Source organism: Triticum dicoccoides, chromosome 2B (assembly GCF_002162155.2).
Source record: "Triticum dicoccoides isolate Atlit2015 ecotype Zavitan chromosome 2B, WEW_v2.0, whole genome shotgun sequence".
NCBI lineage: Eukaryota > Viridiplantae > Streptophyta > Magnoliopsida > Poales > Poaceae > Triticum > Triticum dicoccoides.
Window position 1 is genome coordinate 18,821,627 of NC_041383.1, and position 14,022 is coordinate 18,835,648.

The window sequence follows — 14,022 nt, forward strand, 5'->3', positions numbered from 1 at the left end:
AAAACTATATAAAAGACTACTCAGAAATAAATAGAAGAAAAAATAGTTGTGATTAACTTTACTAAAAAAATGAGCATAGATGCTTATTTTTAATGACTTATTACAATTCAGAAATAAATAGAAAAAAAATAGTTGTGATTAACTTTACTAAAAAATGAGCATAGATGCTTATTTTTAATGACTTATTACAACTCAGAAATAAAAAGAAAAAATAAATATAGCAGAAAAGAAAAGAAAACTATATAAAAAACTACTCAGAAATGAGCATAGATGCGCTTATAGAGAAAATTCAACCTAAATTCATAATAAATTTCTACTAACTTCAGAGAAATTCAGTATGAATTTAGGTTAAATTCCCTGTATAAGGGCATCTATTTTCATTTTGAGAGGAGCTCAACAAGGCAGGGAGGGAGGGGCTTATAAACCGGTCTGAGCCCCCTTCGGTTGGCGAGGTGGGACTAAACTCTGGCCGCAACGAGGACCAACCCTTTAGTCCTGGTTGGTGGCCTGAACCAGGACTAATGGGCAGCCTTTGGTCCCGGTTCATGCCTCCAACCGGGACCAATAGTGGTGGGCCAGGAGCGAGGACCATTGGTCCTGGTTCGTCCCTCCAACCGGGACCAATGGCCCACGTGTCCCGGCCGCCCCCCGGGGCTCACGAACCGGGTCCAATGCCCCTATTGGTTCCGGTTCTGTACTGAACCGGGACTAATGGGCTGGCCTTGCCTGGACCATTGCTCCCTTTTCTACTAGTGAACCGTTATGTGATGAAGTCGGGCATGATTTTTTTTGATTGCCATCATTTGTGTGGAGGTTGGGATCGCACGATGGTGAACTCCTACCAACCCTTCCCCTAGGAGCATGCGTATTAGTACTTTGTTTTGATGGCTAATAAACTTTTGCAATAAGTATGTGAATTCTTTATGACTAATGTTGAGTCCATGGATTATACGCACTCTCACCCTTCCACCATTGCTAGCCTCTCTAGTACCGCACAAATTTCGCTGGTGCATAAAACCCCCCTTATATCTTCCTCAAAACAGCCACCATACCTACCTATCATGGCATTTTCCTAGCCATTCCGAGATATATTGCCATGCAACTTCCATCATTATCATATACATGACTTGAGCATTCATTGTCATATTGCTTTGTATGATCGTAAGATAGCTAGCATGATATTTTCATGGCTTGTCCGTTTTTTATATCTTTGCTATGCTGGATCATTGCACATCCTAGTGCACTGCCAGAGGCATCCATATATAGTCATCTTTTCTTCTAGTATCGAGTTGTAATATCAAATTGTAAGTAAATAAAAGTGTGATGATCATCATTATTAGAGCATTGCCCCAGTGAGGAAAGGATGATGGAGGCTATGATTCCCTCACATCGGGATGAGACTTCGGACTTAAAAAAATAAAAAGAGGCCAAAGATGCCAAAATTTAAAAAAAGGCCAAAGAGCCCAAAATAAAAAAAATGAGAAAAAATGAGAGAAAAAGAGAGAAGGAGCAATGTTACTATCCTTTTACCACACTGCTTCTAGCACCATGTTCTTCATATAGAGAGTCTCTTGAGTTATCACTTTCATATACTAGTGGGAATTTTCATTATAGAACTTGGCTTGTATATTTCGATGATGGGCTTCCTCAAATGCCCGAGGTCTTCGTGAGAAAGCAAGTTGGATGCACACCCACTTAGTTTTCAGTTTGAGCTTTCATACACTTATAGCTCTAGTGCATCTGTTGCATGGCAATCCTTACTCACTTGCATCGATATCCATTGATGGGCATCTCCATAGCCCATTAATTTGCCTAGTGATGTGAGCTTTTCTTCTCTTTTGTCTTCTCCTCACAACCACCTTCCATTCCACATATAGTGCTATATCTATGGCTCACGCTCATGTATTGCGTGAAAGTTGAGAAAGTTTGAGAACATAAAAGTATGAAACAATTGCTTGGCTGACATCGGGGTTGTGCATGATGAAATACTTTGTGTGGTGAAGATGGAGCATAGCCAGACCATATGATTTTATAAAGATAACTTTCTTTGGCCATGTTATTTTGAGAAGACATGATTGCTTTTTAGTATGCTTGAAGTATTATTGTCTTTATGTCAAATTATAGACTATTGCTTTGAATCACCTGTATCTTAATATTCATGCCATGATTAGATTCACTACTGCAGGATGCTGCTAACGCGACACTACGATCAGAGACCCTTCGACGAAACTTTGTGCGACGCAATAATAGCAAACGATGATGTAAAAATACCATCAAAAAGGTGTAAAACGTTTGCGATGACGAATGCATCAAACACTGTTCAGATTTTAGTTGCGTGTGCAATGTAGGGCATACGGTTCAGTTCAATGAACTGTTTGCAATGAGACAAAAGAATAGAAACGGATAGCCAGATGAAGGTGTGTGCGATATACGACATTCGGTTCACTCGGATGAACTATTTGTGATTAGGCGGAACAGAAAAATGGCCAGCCAAATCAAGGTGCGTGCGATAGATGGCAAACAATTCACTCGGATGAACTGTTTGCATTGAGCCAAGATAACAGAAACTGTTCAATATAACAAGATGTGTGTGATACATGGCAAACAAGTTTGTAATCAGAAATGTGTGCGAAGACCGATAATAACACAGACGATTGCTACTAATAAGACGTGTGTGTTGTGCGTTGGGATTGCATACATAACAACAACATATATATATACATAGTTATAAGGACATGGTTGCATAACCAAATTAAACATCCAATTACATAGGTGGCTACTACACACATGGCATGTGCACACACCAAAGTAAACTATTACATGCATAATTACATAGGTGGCTACTACACACATGACATTTCCACACACCAAAGTCAAGTATATATTACATGCATAATTAACTAGGATAAACGATCATATGATCATCATCTACTTATTGTGACGCTTGCCGCTACTTCTCTGGTTGTGGCTCGATCCGGCCTCGTCGATTGGGTAACGAGGCACTTCCTCATGTCAATGATCCGCATGTGCATCTCGTAGCATGTGTACACGCTCTTGGCTGCGAACCTGAGGTAAGGTTAATCTAGTTGCCGCATCCAGTGAAGGAAATATGCCCTAGAGGCAATAATAAAGTTATTATTTATTTCCTTATATCATGATGAATGTTTATTATTCATGCTAGAATTGTATTAACCGGAAACATAATACATGTGTGAATACATAGACAAACAGAGTGTCACTAGTATGCCTCTACTTGACTAGCTCGTTAACCAAAGATGGTTATGTTTCCTGACCATGAACAATGAGTTGTTATTTGATTAACGAGGTCACATCATTAGTTGAATGATCTGATTGACATGACCCATTCCATTAGCTTAGCACCTGATCGTTTAGTATGTTGCTATTGCTTTCTTCATGACTTATACATGTTCCTATGACTATGAGATTATGCAACTCCCGTTTGCCGGAGGAACACTTTGGGTGCTACCAAACGTCACAACGTAACTGGGTGATTATAAAGGAGCATTACAGGTGTCTCCAAAGGTAGATGTTGGGTTGGCGTATTTCGAGATTAGGATTTGTCACTCCGATTGTCGGAGAGGTATCTTTGGGCCCTCTCGGTAATGCACATCACATAAGCCTTGCAAGCACTGCAACTAATATGTTAGTTGTGAGATGATGTATTACGGAACGAGTAAAGAGACTTGCCGGTAACGAGATTGAACTAGGTATTGGATACCGACGATCAAATCTCGGGCAAGTAACATACCGATGACAAAGGGAACAACGTATGTCGTTATGCGGTCTGACCGATAAAGATCTTCGTAGAATATGTAGGAGCCAATATGGGCATCCAGGTCCCGCTATTGGTTATTGACCGGAAACATGTCTTGGTCATGTCTACATTGTTCTCGAACCCGTAGGGTCCGCACGCTTAAGGTTTCGATGACAGTTATATTATGAGTTTATGAGTTTTGATGTACCGAAGGAGTTCGGAGTCCCGGATGAGATCGGGGACATGACGAGGAGTCTCGAAATGGTCGAGACGTAAAGATCGATATATTGGACGACTATATTCGGAGTTCGGAAAGGTTCCGAGTGATTCGGGTATTTTCCGGAGTACCGGGGGGTTACGGGAATACGGGGAAGAGTATTGGGCCTTGATGGGCTTTAGTGGGAAGAGGAGAAAAAGGCTGCGCCCCCCCTCCCCTCTAGTCCGAATTGGACTAGGGAAAAGGGGGCCGGCCACCTCTCCTTCTCCTCCTATTCCTTCTCCCTTCCTCCCCTCTTGGTGGACTCCTACTAGGACTTGGAGTCCTAGTAGGACTCCCTATCCTGGCCGCACCTTTGCCTTGGCCGGCCTCCTCCTCCTCCATCCTTTATATACAGGGGCAGGGGGCACCCCATAGACAAGTTGATCCACGTGATCTATTCCTTAGCCGTGTGCGGTGCCCCCTGCCACCATATACCTCGATAATACTGTAGCGGAGTTTAGGCGAAGCCCTGCTGCTGTAGTTCATCAAGATCGTCACCACGCCGTCGTGCTGACGAAACTCTTCCCCGACACTTTGCTGGATCGGAGTCCGGGGATCGTCATCGGGCTGAACGTGTGCTCGAACTCGGAGGTGCCGTAGTTTCGGTACTTGATCGGTTGGATCGTGAAGACGTACGACTACTTCCTCTACGTCGTGTCATCGCTTTCGCAGTCGGTCTGTGTTGGGTACGTAGACAACACTCTCCTCTCGTTGCTATGCATCACATGATCTTGTGTGCGCGTAGGAAATTTTTTGAAATTACTACGAAACCCAACAGTGGCATCCGAGCCTGGTTATTGATGTTGATGTTATATGCACGAGTAGAACACAAGTAAGTTGTGGACGATACAAGTCATACTGCCTACCAGCATGTCATATTTTGGTTCGGCGGTATTGTTGGACGAGACGACCCAGACCAACCTTACGCGTACGCTTACGCGAGACCGGTTCCCTCGACGTGCTTTGCACAGAGATGGCTTGCGGGCGACTGTCTCTCCAACTTTAGTTGAACCAAGTATGGCTACGCCCGGTCCTTGAGAAGGTTAAAACGGAGTCTATTTGACAAACTATCGTTGTGGTTTTGATGCGTAGGTGAGATTGGTTCTTACTTAAGCCCGTAGCAGCCACGTAAAAAATTGCAACAACAAAGTAGAGGACGTCTAACTTGTTTTTGCAGGGCATGTTGTGATGTGATATGGTCAAGGCATGATGCTGAATTTTATTGTATGAGATGATCATGTTTTGTAACCAAGTTATCGGCAACTGGCAGGAGCCATATGGTTGTCGCTTTATTGTATGCAATGCAATCGCGATGTAATGCTTAACTTTATTACTAAACGGTAGTGATAGTCGTGAAAGCATAAGATTGGCGAGACGACAATGATGCTACGATGGAGATCAAGGTGTCGCGCCGGTGACGATGGTGATCATGACGGTGCTTCGGAGATGGAGATCACAAGCACAAGATGATGATGGCCATATCATATCACTTATATTGATTGCATGTGATGTTTATCCTTTTATGCATCTTATCTTGCTTTGATTGACGGTAGCATTATAAGATGATCTCTCACTAAATTATCAAGAAGTGTTCTCCCTGAGTATGCACCGTTGCCAAAGTTCGTCGTGCCCAGACACCACGTGATGATCGGGTGTGATAAGCTCTACGTCCATCTACAACGGGTGCAAGCCAGTTTTTGCACACGCAGAATACTCAGGTTAAACTTGACGAGCCTAGCATATGCAGATATGGCCTCGGAACACGGAGACCGAAAGGTCGAGCGTGAATCATATAGTAGATATGATCAACATAACGATGTTCACCATTGAAAACTACTCCATCTCACGTGATGATCGGTTATGGTTTAGTTGATTTGGATCACGTAATCACTTAGAGGATTAGAGGGATGTCTATCTAAGTGGGAGTTCTTAAGTAATATGATTAATTGAAGTTAAATTTATCATGAACTTAGTACCTGATAGTATCTTGCTTGTTTATGTTGATTGTAGATAGATGGCTCGTGCTGTTGTTCCGTTGAATTTTAATGCGTTCCTTGAGAAAGCAAAGTTGAAAGATGATGGTAGCAATTACACGGACTGGGTCCGTAACTTGAGGATTATCCTCATTGCTGCACAGAAGAATTACGTCCTGGAAGCACCGCTGGGTGCCAGGCCTGCTGCTGGAGCAACGCCAGATGTTATGAACGTCTGGCAGAGCAAAGCTGATGACTACTCGATAGTTCAGTGTGCCATGCTTTACGGCTTAGAATCGGGACTTCAACGACGTTTTGAACGTCATGGAGCATATGAGATGTTCCAGGAGTTGAAGTTAATATTTCAAGCAAATGCCCGGATTGAGAGATATGAAGTCTCCAATAAGTTCTATAGCTGCAAGATGGAAGAGAACAGTTCTGTCAGTGAGCATATACTCAAAATGTCTGGGTATAATAATCACTTGATTCAATTGGGAGTTAATCTTCCAGATGATTGCGTCATTGACAGAATTCTCCAATCACTGCCACAGGAGTCTCGAAATGGTCGAGACGTAAAGATTGATATATTGGAAGCCTATGTTTGGAAATCGGAAGTGTTCCGGGTGAAATCGGGATTTTACCGGGTTACCGGGAGGTTACCGGAACCCCCCGGGAGCCATATGGGCCATCATGGGCCTTAGTGGAAAGGAGAAAGGGGCAGCCCAAGGTGGCTGCGCCTCTTTCCCCTCCCCTAGTCCTATTAGGACTAGGAGAAGGTGGCCGGCCCCCCTCTCTCCCTTCCCCTCCGAGGAATCCTAGTTGGACTAGGATTGGGGGGAGGAATCCTACTCCCAGAGGGAGTAGGACTCTCCTGCGCCTCCCTCTTTGGCCGGCCAGCCTCCCCTCCTCTCCTCCTTTATATACGGAGGCAGGGGCACCTCTAAACACACAAGTTGACACAAGTTGATCCACGTGATCGATTCCTTAGCCATGTGCGGTGCCCCCTGCCACCATATTCCTCGATAATACTGTAGCGGAGTTTAGGCGAAGCCCTGCTGCTGTAGTTCATCAAGATCGTCACCACGCCGTCGTGCTGACGAAACTCTTCCCCGACACTTTGCTGGATCGGAGTCCGGGGATCGTCATCGAGCTGAACGTGTGCTCGAACTCGGAGGTGCCGTAGTTTCGGTGCTTGATCGGTTGGATCGTGAAGACGTACGACTACTTCCTCTACGTCGTGTCATTGCTTCCGCAGTCGGTCTGCGTTGGGTACGTAGACAACACTCTCCTCTCGTTGCTATGCATCACATGATCCTGTGTGCGCGTAGGAAAATTTTTGAAATTACTACGAAACCCAACAGTGGCATCCGAGCCTAGGTTAATGATGTTGATGTTATATGCATGAGTAGAACACAAGTGAGTTGTGGACGATACAAGTCATACTGCCTACCAGCATGTCATATTTTGGTTCAGCGGTATTGTTGGACGAGACGACCCGGACCAACCTTACGCGTACGCTTACGCGAGACCGGTTCCCTCGACGTGCTTTGCACAGAGATGGCTTGCGGGCGACTGCCTCTCCAACTTTAGTTGAACCAAGTATGGCTACGCCCGGTCCTTGCGAAGGTTAAAACGGAGTCTATTTGACAAACTATCGTTGTGGTTTTGATGCGTAGGTGAGATTGGTTCTTACTTAAGCCCGTAGCAGCCACGTAAAACATGCAACAACAAAGTAGAGGACGTCTAACTTGTTTTTGCAGGGCATGTTGTGATGTGATATGGTCAAGGCATGATGCTGAATTTTATTGTATGGGATGATCATGTTTTGTAACCAAGTTATCGGCAACTGGCAGGAGCCATATGGTTGTCGCTTTATTGTATGCAATGCAATCGCGATGTAATGCTTTACTTTATTACTAAACGGTAGTGATAGTCGTGGAAGCATAAGATTGGCGAGACGACAACGATGCTACGATGGAGATCAAGGTGTCGCGCCGGTGACGATGGTGATCATGACGGTGCTTCGGAGATGGAGATCACAAGCACGAGATGATGATGGCCATATCATATCACTTATATTGATTGCATGTGATGTTTATCTTTTTATGCATCTTATCTTGCTTTGATTGACGGTAGCATTATAAGATGATCTCTCATTAAAATTATCAAGAAGTGTTCTCCCTGAGTATGCACCGTTGCCAAAGTTCGTCGTGCCCAGACACCACGTGATGATCGGGTGTGATAAGCTCTACGTCCATCTACAACGGGTGCAAGCCAGTTTTTGCACACGCAGAATACTCAGGTTAAACTTGACGAGCCTAGCATATGCAGATATGGCCTCGGAACACGGAGACTGAAAGGTCGAGCGTGAATCATATAGTAGATATGATCAACATAACGATGTTCACCATTGAAAACTACTCCATCTCACGTGATGATCGGTTATGGTTTAGTTGATTTGGATCACGTGATCACTTAGAGGATTAGAGGGATGTCTATCTAAGTGGGAGTTCTTAAGTAATATGATTAAATTGAACTTAAATTTATCATGAACTTAGTCCTAGTAGTATTTTGCAAATCATGTTGTAGATCAATAGCTCGCGTTGTTGCTTCCCTGTGTTTATTTTGATATGTTCCTAGAGAAAATTGTGTTAAAAAATGTTAGTAGCAATGTTGCGGATTTGATCCGTGATCTGAGGTTAAATCCTCATTGCTGCACAGAAGAATTATGTCCTTAATGCACCGCTAGGTGACAGACCTATTGCAGGAGCAGATGCAGAAGTTATGAATGTCTGGCTAGCTCAATATGATGACTACTTGATAGTTTAGTGCACCATGCTTAACGGCTTAGAATCGGGACTTCAAAGACGTTTTGAACGTCATGGACCATATGAGATGTTCCAGGAATTGAAGTTAATATTTCAAGCAAATACCCGAGTTGAGAGATATGAAGTCTCCAACAAGTTCTGTAGCTAAAAGATGGAGGAGAATCGCTCAACTAGTGAGCATGTGCTCAGATTGTCTGGGTACTTCAATCGCTTGAATCAAGTGGGAGTTAATCTTCCAGATAAGATAGTGATTGACAGAATTCTCTAGTCACCATCACCAAGTTAGTAGAACTTCGTGATGAACTACAGTATGCAAGGGATGATGAAAATGATTCCCGAGCTCTTCATGATGTTGAAATCAACGAAGGTAGAAATCAAGAAAGAGCATCAAGTGTTGATGGTTGACAAGATCACTAGTTTCAAGAAAAGGGCAAAGGGAAAGAAAGGGGAACTTCAAGTAGATTGACAAGCAAGTTGTCACTCCCACGAAGAAGCCCAAAGCTGAACCAAAGCCTGAAACTGAGTGCTTACACTGCAAAGGAAATGGTCACTGGAAGCGGAACTACCCTAAATATTTGGTGGATAAGAAGGATGGCAAAGTGAAAAAGGGTATATTTGATATACAGGTGTTTGATGTGTGCTTTACTAGTGTTTATAGCAACCCCTCGGTATTTGGTACTGGTTCAGTTGCTAAGAGTAGTAACTCGAAACGGGAGTTGCAGAATAAACAGAAACTAGTTAAGGGTGAAGTGATGATATGTGTTGAAAGTAGTTTCAAGATTTATATGATCATCATCGCACACTCCCTATTCTTTCGGGATTAGTGTTGAACCTAAATAAATGTTATTTGGTGTTTGCGTTGAGCATGAATATGATTTGATCATGTTTATTGCAATACGGTTATTCATTTAAGTAAGAGAATAAACTGTTGTTCTATTTACATGAATAAAACCTTATATGGTTACACACCCAATGAAAATGGTTCATTGGATCTCGATCGTAGTGATACACATATTCATAATATTGATGCCAAAAGATGCAAAGTTAATAATGATAGTGCAACTTATTTGTGGCACTGCCGTTTGGGTCATATCGGTGTAAAGCGCATGAAGAAACTCCATAAAGATGGATTTTCGGAATCACTTGGTTATGAATCATTTGATGCTTGCGAACCGTGCCTTTTGGGCAAGATGACTAAAAATCCGTTCTTCGGAACAATGGAACGAGTTACTGACTTGTTGGAAATAATACATACCGATGTATGCGATCCAATGAGTGCTGTTGCTCGTGGCAAGCATCGTTGTTTTCTGACCTTCACAGATGATTTGAGCAGATATGAGTATATCTACTTGATGAAACATAAGTCTGAAACATTTGAAAAGTTCAAAGAATTTCAGAGTGAAGTGAAAAATCATCGTAACAAGAAAATAAAGTTTCTACGATCTGATCGTAGAGAAGAGTATTTGAGTTACGAGTTTGGCCTTCAGTTAAAAACAATGTGAAATAGTTTCACTACTTATGCCACCTAGAACACCACAATATAATGGTGTGTCCGAACGTCATAACCGTACTTTATTAGATATGGTGCGATCTATGATGTGTCTTACCGATCTACCACTATCGTTTTGGGGTTATGCATTAGAGACAGCTGCATTCACGTTAAATAGGGCACCATCAAAATCCGTTGAGACGACGCCTTATGAACTGTGGTTTAGCAAGAAACCAAAGTTGTCGTTTCTTAAATTTGGGGTTGCGATGCTTATATGAAAAAGTTTCATCCTGATAAGCTCAAACTCAAATCGGAAAAGTGCGACTTCATAGGATATCCAAAGGAAACTATTGGATACACCTTCTATCACAGATCCGAAAGGCAAGACTTTTGTTGCTAAATTCGGAAACTTTCTGGAGAAGGAGTTTCTCTCGAAAGAAGTGAGTGGGAGGAAAGTAGAACTTGACGAGGTAACTGTACCTGCTCCCTTACTGGAAAGTAGTTCATCACAGAAAACTGTTTCAGTGACATCTACACCAGTCAGTGAGGAAGCCAATGATAATGATCATGAAACTTCAGATCAAGATACTACTGAACTTCGTAGATCAACCAGAGTAAGATCCGCACTAGAGTGGTACGGTAATCCTGTTCTGGAGGTCATGCTACTAGATCATGATGAACCTACGAACTATGAGGAAGCAATGATGAGCCCAGATTCCATGAAATGGCTTGAGGCCATGAAATCTGAGATATGATCCATGTATGAGAACAAAGTGTAGACTTTGATTGACTTGCCCGATGATCGGTGAGTCATTAAGAATAAATGGATCTTCAAGAGGAAGACGGACGTTGATAGTAGTGTTACTATCTACAAAGCTAGACTTGTCAAAAAAGGTTTTTGACAAAGTTCAAGGTGTTGAATACGATGAGATTTTCTTACTCGTATCGATGCTTAAAAGTCTGTCCGAATCATGTTAGCAATTGCCGCATTTTATGATTATGAAATTTGGCAGATGGATGTCAAAACTGCATTCCTGAATGGATTTCTGGAAGAAGAGTTGTATATGATGCAACCGGAAGGTTTTGTCGATCCAAAGGTAGCTAACAAAGTGTGCAAGCTCCAGCGATCCATTTATGGACTGGTGCAAGAATCTCGGAGTTGGAATATACGCTTTGATAAGTTGATCAAAGCATATAGTTATTGTACAGACTTACAGTGAAGCCTGTATTTACAAGAAAGTGAGTGGGAGCACTACAACATTTCTGATAAGTATATGTGAATGACATATTGTTGATCGGAAATAATGTAGAATTATTCTGCAAAGCATGAAAGGATACTTGAATAAAAGTTTTTCAAAGAAAGACCTTGGTGAAGCTGCTTACACATTGAGCATCAAGATCTATATAGATAGATGAAGACGCTTGATAAGATTTTTTCAATGAATACATACCTTGATAATTTTTTTTGAAATAGTTCAAAATGGAACAGTCAAAGAAGGAGTTCTTGCCTGTGTTGCAAGGTGTTAAGTTGAGTAAGACTCAAAGCCCGACCACGGCAGAAAATAGAAAGAGAATGAAAGTCATTCCCTATGCCTCAGTCATAGGTTCTATAAAGTATGCCATGCTGTATACCAGATCTATTGTATGCCATACCACTGAGTTTGGCAAGGGAGTACAATAGTGATCTAGGAGTAGATCACTGGAGAGCGGTCAAAATTGTCCTTAGTGGAATAAGGATATGTTTCTCGATTATGGAAAAAGGTTCGTCGTAAAAAGGTTACGCCGATGCAAGTTTGACACTAATCTAGATGACTCTAAGTCTTGATCTAGATACATATTGAAAGTGGGAGCAATTAGCTAGAGTAGCTCCGTGCAGAGCATTGTAGACATAGAATTCGCAAAATACTTACGGATCTGTATATGACATACCCGTTGACTAAGATTCTCTCACAAGCAAAACATGATCACACCTTAGTACTCCTTGGGTGTTAATCACATAGCGATGTGAACTAGATTACTGAATCTAGTAAACCCTTTGGGTGTTGGTCACATAGCGATGTGAACTATGGGTGTTAATCACATGGTGATGTGAACTATTGCTGTTAAATCACATGGCGATGTGAACTAGATTATTGACTCTAGTGCAAGTGGGAGACTAAAGGAAATATGCCCTAGAGGCAATAATAAAGTTATTATTTATTTCCTTATATCATGATGAATGTTTATTATTCATGCTAGAATTGTATTAACCGGAAACATAATACATGTGTGAATACATAGACAAACAGAGTGTCACTAGTATGCCTCTACTTGACTAGCTCGTTAACCAAAGATGGTTATGTTTCCTGACCATGAACAATGAGTTGTTATTTGATTAACAAGGTCACATCATTAGTTGAATGATCTGATTGACATGACCCATTCCATTAGCTTAGCACCTGATCGTTTAGTATGTTGCTATTGCTTTCTTCATGACTTATACATGTTCCTATGACTATGAGATTATGCAACTCCCGTTTGCCGGAGGAACACTTTGGGTGCTACCAAACGTCACAACGTAACTGGGTGATTATAAAGGAGCATTACAGGTGTCTCCAAAGGTAGATGTTGGGTTGGCGTATTTCGAGATTAGGATTTGTCACTCCGATTGTCGGAGAGGTATCTCTGGGCCCTCTCGGTAATGCACATCACATAAGCCTTGCAAGCACTGCAACTAATATGTTAGTTGTGAGATGATGTATTACGGAACGAGTAAAGAGACTTGCCGGTAACGAGATTGAACTAGGTATTGGATATCGACGATCAAATCTCGGGCAAGTAACATACCGATGACAAAGGGAACAACGTATGTCGTTATGCGGTCTGACCGATAAAGATCTTCGTAGAATATGTAGGAGCCAATATGGGCATCCAGGTCCCGCTATTGGTTATTGACCGGAAACGTGTCTTGGTCATGTCTACATTGTTCTCGAACCCGTAGGGTCCGCACGCTTAAGGTTTCGATGACAGTTATATTATGAGTTTATGAGTTTTGATGTACCGAAGGAGTTCGGAGTCCCGGATGAGATCGGGGACATGACGAGGAGTCTCGAAATGGTCGAGACGTAAAGATCGATATATTGGACGACTATATTCGGAGTTCGGAAAGGTTCCGAGTGATTCGGGTATTTTCCGGAGTACCGGGGGGTTACGGGAATACGGGGAAGAGTATTGGGCCTTGATGGGCTTTAGTGGGAAGAGGAGAAAAAGGCTGCGCCCCCCCTCCCCTCTAGTCCGAATTGGACTAGGGAAAAGGGGGCCGGCCACCTCTCCTTCTCCTCCTATTCCTTCTCCCTTCCTCCCCTCTTGGTGGACTCCTACTAGGACTTGGAGTCCTAGTAGGACTCCCTATCCTGGCCGCACCTTTGCCTTGGCCGGCCTCCTCCTCCTCCATCCTTTATATACAGGGGCAGGGGGCACCCCATAGACAAGTTGATCCACGTGATCTATTCCTTAGCCGTGTGCGGTGCCCCCTGCCACCATATACCTCGATAATACTGTAGCGGAGTTTAGGCGAAGCCCTGCTGCTGTAGTTCATCAAGATCGTCACCACGCCGTCGTGCTGACGAAACTCTTCCCCGACACTTTGCTGGATCGGAGTCCGGGGATCGTCATCGGGCTGAACGTGTGCTCGAACTCGGAGGTGCCGTAGTTTCGGT